The sequence below is a fragment of the Arachis ipaensis genome, chromosome B09 (genome assembly GCF_000816755.2).
Source record: "Arachis ipaensis cultivar K30076 chromosome B09, Araip1.1, whole genome shotgun sequence".
NCBI classification, from domain to species: Eukaryota; Viridiplantae; Streptophyta; class Magnoliopsida; order Fabales; family Fabaceae; genus Arachis; species Arachis ipaensis.
The window spans coordinates 35,914,004-35,930,696 of record NC_029793.2 but is presented as its reverse complement, the minus strand read 5'-3'; positions in this window follow the sequence as shown (position 1 = coordinate 35,930,696).

Sequence of the window (16,693 nt, the reverse complement as noted above, 5' to 3'; positions counted from 1 at the left end):
CATGTTGCCTTAAGATGTGAGATTCAAGATCCCTTAATTCTAGCATAAAGGCTTCATCGGGGAGTGATGGTGGAAGAGAGTGTTCATTGTTTGAGGGAAAGGTATTATAGTCGAAAGGTGGTTCTTTTAGGTAGAGTTGTGGTTGAAAGTTTTCATGTATTGGAGGTGGTCCATCTTGGTAATAATATGGAGGGGGCGGCTCTTGAAAATGTTGATGTTGGAGTAGTGGTGGCTCTATGTGTGGTTCATATGGCTCATATGATTGTTGGTAGGATGGATATAGATTAGGGTCATATGAAGATGGTTGGTAAGAAGGGGCTTGTGAGTATGGTTGAGGGTTATGTTGGGGATATGGCTCATAGGTATATGGTGGTGGTTTTTTGAAAGTCACAAGAGGATTCACCATAGCCATTGGATTGATATGCATCATAGAATGGATCCTCTTCATAGTGCATTGGTGGAGGTTGTTGCCATGAGGATTGATCATATGCATATGGCTCCTCCCACCTTTGATTATCCCATCCTTGATGCACATCTTCATTGAAGTTCCCATTTCCTACAACATAGTTGTAATCACACTCATAGCCAAAGTAAGAATTCATGATAGCAAGAGAAAAAGAAAATAAAATCAAATAAGAAACAAAGAAAACCAAATCCTAAAACTAGCAAGAACTAACAAAAGCAAACATATTCACAATATTCACATATATACAATAACCAATAACATAACACCATTGCAACTCCCCGGCAACGGCGCCATTTTGATGAATGAGACTTTTGCGTGGTCTAGAATTCCACTAATGAATTCTCGTTGTAAAGTATAGTTTCTAAACCAAACAATAGTCCTTTCATACAAAAATTTGGTTGTCACATGTACAAACCCCAAATAAGAATTAACCAGAGTATTTAGACTCCGGGTCGTCTCACGAGAAATTGCAATGAAGTGAATGATTATTGGCTATGAAGGGGGTAAAGGGGGTTTGATTGATAAGAGGGCAAGAAATTAAATGACAAGAAAAGTAAAGAGAGCAATTAAAGAAAGCAATTAATAAAGAGAGACATTCATGGTAAGGATTGAGAATATAGGCTTTCTATCCTAGTCATATAATGATTAATTCATCTCATTTAGTCAACTCCAACAAATAGGGAGAATGTCAAACAAGACTAATTAATCATGTCACAAATATAAACAAGAATTTATCTTATTACGTCATCCCCGAAGATAGAGGAAGGTATCATGTTATCTTCATACTCGGAGAAAGTCTAACAAGACTAGCTAATCTCAATCCAAAAGTCCTAATCAACTTACTAATTATATTAGCAAAAGATTAGCGTCAATGGAAACAATATTAGCTAACAACTCTAGATCACCAACATGAGTTGGGTTTTTATGACTCAAGATTGCCTAATTACTCTTTCCAAGCCAAGAATGCTCAAAATCTACTATAACTTCCTTCTAAGCATTTTATCAAACACTTGGAAGGTATACAATGAAAGCATAGTAAAAGTGGAAGAAATATAAATCTACCAACTACTAATTGTAAGAAAAGTAAATCACAACTCAAATCAACATCAAAAGAACATCAAACATCAAATCTCATTAAAGAAAAATCCAAATCCAACAAGTGTTCATCAATCACAAAAAGATTCTCAAAAGAGGAATTAACAAGAGAATCAAGAAGATTACATCACTAGAGCATGGAAATATAGAAGAAACAAGATGAAAGCAAGAAATTAAACATGGATCTATGATAATCTAACCTAAACCTAACCTAATTCTAGAGAGAAGAGGGAGCTTCTCTCTCTAGAAAACTAACTAAAAGCTCATGTTGGCTAAACTAATTGCTCTCCCTTTGCCCAAGCTTGAATTCTGCATGAAATAGCATTAGAAATGAGTTGGGTTGGGTCCAAAGTGCTTCAGAAATCGTTGGGGGCGATTTCACTTTAGTGGACCACGTGTTCAATCGGTGCGCACGCGTACATGGCGCGTGCGTGCCCCTATACACAAAGCAATATATAGCAAATTTTATATCATTTTGAAGCCCCAGATGTTAGCTTTCCAATGCAACTGGAACCGCCTCATTTGGACCTTTGTAGCTCAAGTTATGGTCAATTGAGTGTGAAGAGGTCGGACTTGACAACTTTACGGTTCCTTCATTTCTTCATGAGTTCTCCCACTTTGCATGCTTTTCTCCTCACTTCTTCCATTCAACACTTTCCCTATGAACCTGAAATCACTCAACAAATACATCAAGGTATCGAATGGAATTAAAGTGAATTGAATTTAGCTATTTTAAGGCCTAAAAAGCATGTTTTCACATTTAAGCACAAATCAAGGGAGAAATGCAAAACCATGCTATTTCATTGAATAAATGTGGGAAAAGGTGATAAAATCTCCCAAATTAAGCACAAGATAAACCACAAAATTGGGGTTTATCAGTCCTAGATTGATTTTACCACGACACCTCCTGGATTCAGTTCTGTGGCACCAGATTGGACACCATAACCGGAGACACGACTAATCCTGACCGAATTAGGCCTTGCACTGCCTCGCAAGCTGCATATTAACTCCATTAAAGTATGTCGTTGATAAACCACTATTTTATGGTTTATATTGTGTTTAATTGTGTGGTTTTATCATGATCCTTACCCACTTATTCATTAAAATAGCATGCATTTATATTTCCTTCCTGAAATTATTACATGATTGAAAACTGCTTCCTAGAGACTTTTAATTATACATTTTACTTCTCCTTTATTCTATTCGATGCCGTGATCTGTGTGTTAAGAGTTTCGGACTTTATAGGGCATGAATGAGTTGGAGATTGGAAAGGAAGCTAGCAAAAATGGAAGAAACACAAGAAATTAAGGAGACAACCAGCGAGAAGTGACGCGGCCGTATGGCTCACGCGACCGCGCGGAATGGAAAAGCACAAGCGACGCGGAGGCGTGGACGACGCGACCGCGCGGCATGGAACAGCGCGAATGACGCGTCTGCATGAGCGACGCGATTGCGTGACGTGCGCGATCTGCATAATCTGCAGAATTCACTGGGGGCGATTTTGGACCCTATTTTGACCCAGTTTTCGGCCCAGAACAGCAGACTAGAGCCAGAGAACATGCGGAAACCAACGACAACATTCATTCTACATAGTTTTAGTTTTAGATCTAGTTTTTATTCCTCCCTTAGGTTTTCTCTCTGCACATTCATAGTTCTTAGGATTTTAATTTTCTCTTGCTTTTGCATTGGGATATTGAGAAGAGCTATTACCTCATCAAGACTTCGTCATTCTAGTTCGTTTTCTTTACTTGGCTTTACTCTTCCATGTCCTTTGCTTTGTTTAATTTTACCATTGGAATATTTTTAGGATTATTTAATATAAGGATCACTTTTATTTTTAATTGACTATTTCAATTTTTATTTACAATGTCTTTCCTTAATTCCTTTTCATATGCTATGAATTTTATATTCACAATGAGCGAGTAGTTTCCTAACTTGATGGGGAGTTGATTGAAAGGAACCTTTGAGTTGGAAAGCTTGAAAGAAAAATTGTAATTGGGTTTATGGTTGGATTGCCTTCTAGTCACTAACACCAATCTCTTTTAATTAAGTGGATTGCAACTTGTGAACAGACGCAGCATTCCAACTTGTTTGACTTTCCCTTACCTAGTAAAGGATAACTAAACAGGACAACCTTTAATTGTCAATTAATCTTGAGAGTATTCCAACAATAATAGGGATTCCAACTAATCAACTCCCAGCCAAGGCTTTTATTTACATTATTCAAATTCACCAATTTAATTTCCTGTTTACTCAACTCAAACCTTTTTGAAAACCTCTGATTAATAAAATAGCACACTTTTCTGCAACTCGTTGGGAGACGACCTGGGATTCATACTCCCAGTATTTTAATTTTATATTTCTGTGACATCTTTCTAAATTGATAAGTGGATTTCTGGCGAGTTAGGAACTATACTTGCAACGTATATATTTTAACAATTTTTAATTCGCCAATTTCTGCACGCATTAGTCGTTAATGAGAACACAACACTAAAAAAATGCTTGTCATTGAGTTTCACACAAACCTATTCCAAAAATAATGTACTTATTTCATGTCTGAATTAATCCGTTATTTTTGAGATATCAAAGTGGCTCTGAATCGATGTCTTCTCTGAAAATAGAAACAATAAGAATCAAACCATTGTTAGTAAATATAATTATATCACATGCAAATTTTACTCAACCAACCACTTATATAAATGAAATGGTTTAGAAACTTTAACATGTTGACGCATACCATTCCATCAGCTGGGTTTAAAGAACTGCAATACCACTATCAGTGGTTCAACCCTGCCATCTTCAAAATAGGGTAGTATTTAGTCGACGATGTCACCAAACAGCACACAATCAAGATTGTTGTTACTGCATTACACAACATCCATACAAATCTACATTAAAATGATGTATACGGTTTCAAACGACACATAACTTGTTAATTTTTTTTCAAAAGGCTTACTTTAGGTCTGCTATCACAACAATCATACGCTTTGTCTCTTTTCCTTTATTAGTGATTATATCCCTTGGATCCTCCTTCTCATTAACCTCACCTAAGATGTCTAATTAACAATTAATAATACCTACTTAGTCACAATTTGAAAGATACTTGAAAGGCTGGTTACAATATAAAATAACAGACTAAGTGGTTGTGTACCTAATAGCTGAGAATCATCAAGCTTTTCAGTAGCAAGCAGCTCCGAAATTGGCTTCAAGCAGAAGGGTTTGAGAGGATAGCTTGAATTTTTCACACGAACAATGATAAACCCCAATTTTATGGTTTATCTTGTGCTTATTTTGGGGGATTTTATCAATATTTCTCATACTTATTCACAAGAAATGCATGATTTTGTGTTCAACTCCCAATATTGCTCCATGATGGAAAACAAGCTTATTTTGCCTTAAAATTGCCATATTTTAATTCTCTTCTATTGCCATTCGATGTCGTGATCTATTTGTTAAGTAATTTCAGGGATTATAGGGTAGGAATGACTTAGAAGAGAAGGAGAAAGCATGTACAAAAAGGGAGGAACATGAAGAATTAAAATCTTGGGAAAAGCAGCATCGACGCGCTCGCGCACGCGTGGACGGGATTGGCTGGAAGCGGCGCGCAAGGATGGACGCATCCGCACGGATCAGAAAATCTCTATCGACGCGCATGCGCACTTGGCGCACACGCGTGGATCACAAAAGCAATCGGCGCGCACGCACGCATGGCGCGCACGCGTGAAAAGCTGCACGTGACCTCATTAAAGAAAATCGTGCCTGGCGATTTCTAAGGCTCATTAGGCCCAATTTCAAGTTGTTTCTGCATGGAAAAGACCCAAAGATGCTAGGGAGAAAGGGGGATCACTCATTTTACACTAGGACATAATTATTAGTTAGTTTTTGATTCTTGTGTTATTCTAGAGGGAGAAACCCTTGTTCCTCTCTAGATCTAGTTTTAATTTGATCTTCTCTTGTTGATTTGTGACTTGGATCTTGTTAATTACTAGTTTTAATTATTCAATTTGAATTCCTTGTTACAATTTTGCTTATATCTTGTGATTGTTTATGAATTCTTGTCAATTGTCATTTTATACCCATTTCATGAATGTTGTGAATCTTGACTTGTTGATGTTACATTGATGATTTCTATGTTTAGCTTTGTTGTTTGGATGATCATATGTTGATAATTCTTAGTGGGTACTTGTAGATTTCAATTTAATTGCTATTTTGAATATGTCTTTTGTTAATGCTTACCAAGTGTTTGATGAATTGTTTACTTTGATTATGGAGTAGTCTTCTTTACTCTTGGCCTAGGTCAAGGGAATTGGATAAACTTGAGTCATTGGGTCTAATGGATTTGATGATTTGGGAGCCCTAGGTGGTCAATTTGATACTCATTGACGCCAACCCACTACTAATCTAATTAGTAGGTAGGTTGGGACTTATGGGTTGATGTGATCAAGGCCATTTGACGTACTCCAAGTCTAGGAGTAGATATCACGTACTTAAGACTTTGAGAGTAGACTTAATGAGCTTGGTTCCTCATAATTGTCAAGATATAGTTGTTAGACAAGGATGGTGGCCCCAATTCCCAAGCCTAGCCAAGAGTTGCTTTTATTATTCATATTTAAAATTCAATTTCCTCAACTAATTGCTTTAGTTGTAGTTACTTGTTTGGGTTATAATAGAATTAAGTGGAATGTTGTTTATTCATTGAAGTTGCTCATGTTTTGCTTAGTTAATTGAACTAGTTGTTGCATTTTAAGATTACTTGCTTGTTAAGATTCCCATTTATTTTCATGCTCATAACTCACAACCCCGATTTCTAACCAATGTTGAAGCACATGTTTGCCCATTCCTTGTGAGACGACCCGAGGTTTGAATACTTCGGTTATTTCTATTGGGGTTGAACTTGTGACAACCAGATCTCTCTTCTAAATTTGACCCCCGAGGATTGTTGTTGGTAGAGCTATACTTGCAACGCGACCTTATTGGAAAAAAATTCTTTACCAATACACCCTTGGGGCTCGTGTCAAATTTTTGGCGCCGTTGCCGGGGAATAGTTGCAACATATGCCTTGATATTGGTTATGTGAATATTGTAGATAGTTTACTTCTTTCAATACTTAGCCAAAGTTTAGATTTCTTTTACATTTGTGCTATGACTTTCAAGTTTAATGACTCGGTCTCAACCGAATTCTAGCTTAGCCAATTTTGATCCCGAGATCGAAAGAACTTTGTTACACACTCGGCAAGGTAGACGGCAGTTGAATTACACGCCTAGTACTTCGGTCTCTCTTGAGGAAAATACCGAATCACTAGACGTTACCGAGAGTGACTTGGAGTCCGTTACTTCCTATTCTTCTGTTGGCACTACTAATACATCTTTGCATCCTACAGGTGAGCCACACATGGCGGAGCAACGCCGGATCATTTTGCATGAGCAAGGAGCTCCGGATATCATACTTCAACCGTTGCAAGCAAGGTATCCTAACCTTGATCCGAACTTTGAGTTGAAGAGTAGCTTGATACATCTACTTTCTAAGTATCATGGGTTGCCGGGTCAAGACCCCATCCGACATTTGAAGGATTTTCAAGTTGCTTGTTCTACGGCTCGAAGGCATGGAGCCGATGAGGTAGCTATCATGGTTTTTGCCTTCCCATTCTCTCTTGAAGCGCAAGCAAAAACATGGTTCTATTCGCTACCGGATGAGATTGTGACTAATTGGGATTTCTTGAGAAGAGAGTTTCTTGATAAATTCTTTCCATCGGAGAAGACCGACTACATCCGGAAAGAGATTTCGGGCATAATGCAAAGAGACCAAGAGAGTTTGTACGAGTATTGGTCTCGGTTCAAGAGGCTATTGGAGTCATGTCCACACCACGGAATGCCCACTAACTTGCTCATTAGCTACTTTACCGGAGGTCTTTGTACGGAGGATAGAAGATTGCTCACCGCTTCTAATGGTGGTTCCTTTTCGAAAAACAAGACGGAGGGAGAAGCTTGGAATTTGATAAAGGATATTGCCGAATCTACACAACACACAAGAGTGAGAAGTAATCCTCTCAAGGGTGTAGTTGAACCATCCCCTTCCGAATCAAGTCTAAACAAAGCACTTGGGGATATGACCACCATCCTTACACAAATCCAAAGGGATCAAAAGGAATACTACTCCATCAAAGCCGTCCAAGCCCCACCTCCGGTTGCTCAACTTGAAGGCCCTCCTAGAATTTGTGGTTTGTGCTCTAGCACCACACATTACACCGACCAATGCCATCAAATTCAAGAGGAACATGCCCTTGTGGTAGCCAATGTGAATTACAACAACCGTCCACCCTACCCTTCTCAAGGTCAAAACAATTACCATCAAGGTGGTAATCAACATCAAGGGTGGAGGGATAATGCGTAAGGAAGCAATCAAAACCAAAGATGGAACAACTCTCCTTCTCATCACAACACCAATCTTCATCCCAATACCACCACAACAACACCAACTACCAAGCCAACCAAAGCCACTCCAACCAAAACCAAAACAACTACACCAAGTACCAAGCACCACACCATAGACAACAAAACCAAAACCAAACTCCTCCATCTTCCAACAATCAAGTTGAAGAGCTTAGAGCCGCTATGGAAAAACGAGATGAGAGCAACAAGGCTCAATTTGATGCCTTGAGCACCCAATTGGCTAACCTCACCAACTTGCTTTCAAAGATGAACATGTCAAACCAACCACCAAACCCCAATAACAACACTAACCAACCCTCAAGTTCTTCTAACCTTCCATCCCTACCCTAACCAAATCCAAGAGGCGGTCTTAACGCCATCACTCTACGGTCGGGGACTACATTAGAAGAGATACCTCCAAGGGTCATGGGAGAAATTCATGAGGAAGAGGTAGTTGTTGAAGCTCCACATGAAGAAGAGGTGGTAGACAAAAGGCATGAGGAAGAAGGAGTAAACCTCAAGGAACCCAAGAGGAAAGCCATAGTGGATGAGTCCGTTCCTATTCCATTTCCTTCCATGGTGAAAAGGCAAAGAAAACACCGGAGTTTGATTTGAACATGCTTCAAGTGTTCCAAAAGGTTGAGGTAACCATACCACTCCTTGATGCTATTCAACAAATTCTAAAGTATGCAAAATTTTTGAAAGACTTGTGTACACACAAGGATAGGATAGGAGAATTGGAAACATTATCCTTGGGTAGTTCAATTTCTTCCTTGATGGAACCTATTCCAAGAAAATGTGGTGACCCTGGACCGTGCTTAGTGTCTTGTTGTATTGGCGGATACACCTTTCATGATTGTATGTGTGACTTGGGAGCCTGTGTTAGCATCATGCCGCTTTCTATTTATGTGCGGTTGAATTTAGCTCCATTGAAGAAGTCGGCGGCGAGGTTTGCCTTAGCTGATAAAAGTGTGATCACAGTGATGGGGATAGCGGAAGATGTACTCGTGGCAATTAAGGATTTGGTTTTTCCGGTTGACTTTTACATCCTTGAAATGCCTCCAGCAGAAAGTAGAAGCTCATCCTCCGTTCTACTTGGTAGACCCTTTCTCAAAACCTCCAAATTCAAGTTAGATGCCTTCACCGGTGTATATTCCTTTGGGGTTGGAGACAAGACTATCAAGTTCAATTTAGAGGAAGCCATGAAACATCCTCCCGAAGAACATTCCATGCTCCGATGTGATGTAATTGATGAAGTGGTAGCGAAAGTGCAAGAAGAAGACCATGACAAGTTGTGCTACCCCATTGTTGAAGAGACGGATGATCAAGAAGATGAACATGAGGAAGTTGTCAAGAATGAATCCCATGAGCTTGATGAAAAGGAACCTCATCTTGAGATAAAAAGTGAACTGAAGCCCCTTCCATCTCATTTGAAATATGCTTTCTTAGAGGACAACCAAAGGTTTCCGGTCATTATTGCTAGTGAGCTCTCAAGTGAAGAAGAGGGAAAGCTCCTAGATTTTCTAAGAAAGTACAAGAAAGCAATAGGATGGAGCCTAGCGGATATTGTGGGAATTGACCCCCACAAGTGCATGCATAGGATATTTCTCCAAGATGGAGCCAAGCCGGTTAGGCAACCGCAAAGGAGGCTCAACCCAACCATCCTTTATGTAGTGAAGAAAAAGGTCACCCGATTACTGGATGCGGATATAATATACCCAATTTCTGACAATGAGTGAGTGAGCCCGGTTCAAGTTGTTCCCAAGAAGTCGGGCATCACAACGGTCAAGAAGGATTACGGTGAATTGGTCACTAAAAGAGTCTAAAATACGTGGCGAGTATGTATTGACTACAGAAGATTGAACGCCGCCACACAAAAAGACCATTACCCCTTACCCTTCATCGATCAGATGCTAGACCGTTTGGCAGGTAAATCTCACTACTGTTTTCTTGATGGATTTACTGGCTATTTCCAAATACATATTACTCCTGAAGATCAGGAGAAGACCACATTTACTTGTCCATTTGGCACCTTTTCCTATAAAAGGATGCCATTTGGGCTATGTAATGCACCCGCCACTTTTCAGCGGTGCATGACGAGTGTCTTCTCCGATCTAATGGAGAATTGCCTGGAAGTTTTTATAGACGACTTCAGCGTTTATGGTACTTCATTCGATTTTTGTTTAGAGAGCCTGGCCAAGGTCCTGGCTAGATGTGTTGACACTAACCTTGTCTTAAATTTTGAAAAATGTCACTTTATGATACAACAAGGTATAGTGTTAGGACATGTAGTATCTCATGAAGGCATTTCTGTGGACCCGGCCAAGGTCGATGTTATTACTACTTTGCCTCACCCCTCATCCGTGAGGGAGGTCCGCTCGTTTTTGGGACATGCAGGATTCTATAGGCGCTTTATCAAGGACTTCAGCAAGATTGCTTTGCCATTGTCGCGCCTACTCCAAAAAGATGTGGATTTTGAGTTTGACAGTGAATGTGTAAAAGCTTTTGAAGAGCTAAAGAGAGTCCTTACCACGACACCAATTGTGCGAGGCCCCAACTGGATATTGCCATTTGAGATAATGTGCGATGCGTCAAACCATGCTGTGGGTGCCGCGCTTGCACAGCGCGATGGTAAACTCCCTTATGTCATTGCTTACTCTTCTAAGACACTAGATGCAGCACAATCCAACTATACCACTACTAAAAAAGAACTTCTAGCTATTGTTCATACTTTAGATAAGTTCAGATCTTATTTGCTAGGTTCAAAGATAGTGGTATACACGGATCATGCAGCTTTAAAGTACTTATTGACAAAGAATGAGTCAAAACCTAGACTCATACGTTGGATCTTGCTTTTGCAAGAATTTGACATTGAGATTAGGGACCGGAGTGGATCTCAAAACCTAGTTGCGGATCATTTAAGCCACATTGAGAATTTAAAAACTGATCCATTTCCGATCAATGACTCATTCCCATTGGATAGTTTGCATGCTGTGTCGAATAGCTCTCCTTGGTTTGCCCCAATGGCGAACTACTTGGTTGCAAGAATCTTCCCTCCCAACTTTTCGAAAAACCAAAGGGACAAGTTAAGGAGTGATTTCAAATACTATATTTGGGATGACCCTCACTTGTGGAAGAGGGGCGTGGACCAAGTAATTCGAAGATGCGTCCCGGAATCCGAATTCCAACCAATTCTTGAAGCTTGTCATTCGTCCGAATATGGTGGCCACTTTGGCCCATAAAGGACCGCTAAAAAAGTGTTGGATTGTGGATTCTGGTGGCCAACCTTATTCAAGGATGCTAACCGGATATGTGTGTCTTGCCATCAGTGTCAGAAGTTAGGAAACGCATCCCAAAGGGATGAAATGCCTCAGCAACCTATGTTGTTCTGTGAGATATTTGATGTATAGGGCATTGACTTTATGGGACCGTTTCCCAACTCTAGTGGGTATCTGTATATTCTGTTAGCGGTTGACTACGTGTCAAAGTGGGTAAAGGCCATACCTACCCGCCTTGATGATGCCAATGCCGTTGTTTCTTTCATAAGGAATCACATTGTATGCCGTTATGGGTCGCCACGAGCAATCGTGAGCGACCAAGGATCCCACTTTTGTAACAGGAAGGTAGAAGCATTGCTCAAGCGCTATGAAGTATCTCATAAGGTTGCCACTACTTATCATCCGCAAACAAATGGACAAGCGGAAGTGTCCAACCAGGGAATCAAGAGTATCTTGGAGAAAGTGGTCAATCCGTAAAGAAAGGATTGGAGCCTCCGGTTAGGAGATGCATTATGGGCGTATAGAACGGCCTACAAGACTCTGATAGGAATGAGTCCTTTCCGGATCGTCTATGGTAAGGCATGCCACCTTCCGGTAGAGATTGAGCATCGAGCCTATTGGGCGGTAAAGCAGTGCAACATGGATCTAGCCAAGGCGGGTGAAGCTAGGAAGCTACAACTAGAGGAGCTTGAATGTTTGAGAAACGAGTCGTATGAGAATGCCCGAATCTACAAGGAAAAGACCAAAGCATTCCATGACCATCACATCTGGAAGAAGGACTTTCAAGAAGGTGATGAGGTCCTCCTCTACAACTCAAGGCTCCGATTTATGCCTGGCAAGCTCCGCTCTAGATGGGAAGGACCTTTCAAGGTGAAGGAGATAAAGCCCTACGGAGTGGTGGAATTGTTTGATCCCAAGAGTGAAGCAACTTTCAAGGTGAATGGACATAGAGTGAAGAAGTATCATGGTTGCAAGCCCCCAAGAGAGCTAGAGGTATACATATTGGAGGATGCACCAAGGAGAGAGGAAGCTTAAGAAAATGACCGTCCAACTTAAGGACGTTAAAGAAAAGTGCTTGGTGGGAGGCACCCCACCGTGGTAAGATCTTCCTTGTTTATACCATCTTATTTGTATTCTTAGTTTCTTATGAATTTTGTGATCTTTTGATGATTGATAGAGTGCATAGGAATGCTAGCTTTGTTGCTTTTGTTGGATAGATAGGATGTTCATGTAGATAGGATGTGAAAAGGATAAAGAAAACAAAATTTTTCTTTGAAGAAGAGCACCGACGCGCCAGCGCACAATGCACGCACGTGCCGGTAGCGAAATTCCACTCTTGGGCCAAAAACCCGAGAGTTATGCCCACTTCATGCCCAACTTGTGCCAGGCATCCATGCGTCTGCGTACATGCCGCCTGCGCGCACCCTGGCAATTCAACCATCGACGCGCCAGCGCACGGTGCGCGCGCGCGCCGAGGGAGATATGTGGACTCTCTGGTACAAAAACCAGAGAGTTGTGCCACAATTGGGCCAACCTTGTGCCAAAACCCACGTGTCCGCGCGTAATACGCGTCCGCACCAGTTGCAAAACACCTCCAGCACGCGTCCGCGCAAGGTGCGTGCTCGCGCGCCTGCTTCACTGATTCACTCTGGTACAAAAACCAGAGACTTGAGCCAACTTTGTGCCACTTTTGTGCCTGAGGCACAACCTCTCTCGCGCGCGCGCGCTACTGACGCGCACGCGCCATCTGCTAGCACCCTCACCGACGCGTCAGCGCACCTTGCGCGTGCGTGCCGGTTGCGCGAGTCAGTTTAATACCTTCGCGCCCTGCCCTGTTTTTCTTTCTCTCAACCATTTCTTCCCTTTAGTTTATTTTTCTTTTCATCCATCATTTCCCTTCTCTTCTTCTTCTTCCACAATCCACCACCACTGTCTCTGGCCACTCACCGGTGACAACCACTCTTTTCCGGTAGCACTACACTTCTCCTATTTTCTCTCTCATCTTCACAAAAGAAGATTCAACCTTGTTCTTTCATACTCATCAAGGTTTTGCTTCTTTCATTCCTTTACTTCCATTTTTCCTTGCATTGTTTCTTTTAATTAGATGCTTCTTATTGCTTTACTTAGTTTCTCTTTTACTTGCATGATGATGTTTCTTACTCTTTGTCTGCTTATTTTTTCTTTTTCCTTATTTCTCCATGGATGTTGAATTTGAGCTTAATTTTCATTAGTAGATCTTTTGTCATTCTTTCTCTAACCTTTGCCGTTGTGTGATGTTTATGTGATGATTGATGTTCTATTTTGGGCTTTGAACTGGTTTAGTATCTCATAATTGCTCATTGCTTGATTATTGCACGTCAAGTGTTCGAGGAAATGCACATATACCATTTTGGCTCCATTTAGCCATATACTTTTTAATTGGTGCTCCTTCCTCATTCACTTGCTTTCTCTTAAATGCATTGAGTCTAATTTGTGTGCTTAAAGTTGATACTTGCCAATTAGGTATTAATTGAACATGACTTGCTCTTTATTATGGATGCTTAAGACCACTCTTCTCATGCCATTGCATGCTTTACTTCCTCTTGCATCCCATGCCCAGTGTTATGACCCTTGCTTTTACATTCATCATGGGCACCACAAGTCACTTGCATGTTTTCGCTAAATTGATTCTTGGGTTTAATGTTTTCCTTCCTTCTCCTCCTTTTTAGGATGGCCACCAGAAAAGGCAAGGAGATAGCTCCAAGGAAAACAGCCGCAAAAAGGGCACCCCAAAAGTCAAACTCTAAGACGCGCTCTTCATTAGGAGCCAAACCCCTATCTAAGAAAGGGAAGACACCCGCTCCTCTTGATGAGAATGACAAGGGCAAACCGGCGAAAGATTCTTCAAGGTTCCCCAACCGCTTCTGTGAACTTATGTTTCCTTCTATAGCTGTAAGGAACTATCATCCTAAGCATCTACTCGCTCCGCCGGACAAGGTTGCTCCTTATATTTTACCCCACATTGAACAGCGAGGATGGGAGTTTCTTTTGAGGAAACCAAGGGAAATCAACCTCTCTTGGGTGGAGGAATTCTACACCAACTACCATCTTCCCTCTCTTCAATCGGTGTACATGCGCCGGAAGCAAGTCTCAGTTTCAGAAGAGGCTATTCAACAAGTGCTTAATGTTCTACCAGTGCCAAGTGACATGGATGGCTACCAAGAAGTCTTACGTCAGCGAGAGAAGTATGGATTCAATTGGGACTCGATTCTCCGAGTCATTGCTGAACCAGAGGCATCTTGGATTCATGGTCGACTACGGATGAGGCCAAAGTCTATTGACGCTCGCTTCCTCACTGTGGAAGCTAGAGCTTGGGCCCAGATCCTATCTCATTATGTGCTACCTAGCACCCACAAGTCGTCTCTCATGGCAGACCTCGCCTTACTTGTTTGGTGTGTTCTCACGGAGAAGCCGGTGAACATTCTACCTCTTGTCAAGAAAGCGATGAGTCAAGTTCATAACCAGGGTAATTTGTCATTTCCAGCATTGGTATCTGACTTAGTTGCTACTGCGGGTGTTTCTTGGGAAGCCAAGGATAAGAAGATTATAGTTCCAGCTAAGGGCGATGTGGTCCCAAGCGGAAAATACCTACACCTTCCCATGAACAAACCAAGCCTCGACATGGCCCCGCCACTTCTTTTTCCTTCTAGCTCATCATCACCACCACTGAGATCCACACATCAAAGGATAGAAGATCTTCACCGGAAGCTTGATAGATATGAGCGGCGCAACCACCGCCGATATACTTACATCAAGAAGCTTCTGCGTTGTGTTACCCCTAGCATGGAGGAACCCGAAATGTTCACATCCACCTCAAACCCAAGTGATGGAAACTCTGATGAAGGGGATAGTGAAAGTTCCGGTCCCGACCGTCCCTTGCGTATTATTCGTAGCACAGAGGACCGTGCTAATTTCTAAAGTGTGGGGAGGTCGTTCGACCGATCTCCATGGGTAACACTCTCTTCCCCTCAATACCCATGGATTTATCTTTTGCTTAGAAGTTAATATATTGCATGTGTAGTTAGTTTTGCTTGTAAATACCATTTGCATGATAGTTAGTTTCTATAGAGTTACTTGGTCAAAACAATAACTTCCTTTCCAAGAAACTGTGTTTTGGGTGACCTACCAAACCAAAATTCTGAAAAAAAATTTTGCAGTAAACTTGCTTTAAGAATTTATTTTGGAACATAGTGATTGAGCTAAGAACACAAGCATGAAAGTTTTGAGCCTATTGCATGGTTACATCTTCTAACCATTATTTCCATTCTTGTGTGCATATCTCTCTCTCTATGATTGTGATCCTTACTTTGTCTGATTCTATATGTCCATTGCTTTGTGTATGAATGCATTTACATGATTGAGGCCATCATTTCAATAGTCACTTTTCCCAAATGGCCTTAACCCTTTTATCTACCATTGCTAACCAATTTTGAGCCTATGATAAACTCCTTTTGTTCTTGAAAAGAGCACATCAACAACCCTAAGTGAAAGACCATGAATGTTCCTAAATTTGAATCCTTGATTAGCTTAGGTAAGTTAGGATGTGTATCATTCAAATAGGAGGGTATACTTGGAAAATTCGGGCAGATATATAGGTGTGTAATTGTAGTATAATTGAAAATTCTAGGATTTGGGAACATACTCATGTGTTGAATGATTAAACTGTATGCATTGAAATTTTGGTTCACAAAGAAATCTCAAGAAAAGGGAATATTAAAAAAAAAAAGAGAAAGAAAGAAAGCAATGAAAGGGGATAAAAATGCCCCAAGATAAAGTAATAAAAACAATGCATATGGGTGTGAATTGAAAAGAACATATGAGTGTGCAAAAAGAGAAAACTCAAGGGTAGCTAGGTAATGTATTGTAGTTTTATAGGTTGTTCTATGTGTCTAGTAGATCCTAGGTTGATCAAGGACTCAAATTTTAAGCCCACTTGACCATATACATCCTTACCTTCACCCTAGCCCCGTTATAACCCATGAATAAGACCTCATGATACTTGTAAGCATGCATCGAGTAACTGTTGATTGTTAGATGAAAGACAAATCTTGGAAAGCATGATTAGGAGAAGATTGAGTGACGAACCCTATACACTTGAGCGAATAGAGCGGATACACTTCCGGTGAGGGTTCGATGCTCAATGCTTGTTCCCGGCTTTCACAAGCGTTCGTTTAGCAAGTCATATGCACTCTTTAGTGGTATTCAATTTAGTGGTATTCTCGGAGGATAGATTTACTCTTGACCAAGTAGGTAGATGATTTTACATTAGTTGCATGCATCCACTTAGGTAGTTTGCATTTCATAAACCCTTTGTCATCATGATCTTTGGTCTTTTTATTTTAAGTATGAGGACATGCTTGGTTTAAGTGTGGGGAGATTTGATAAA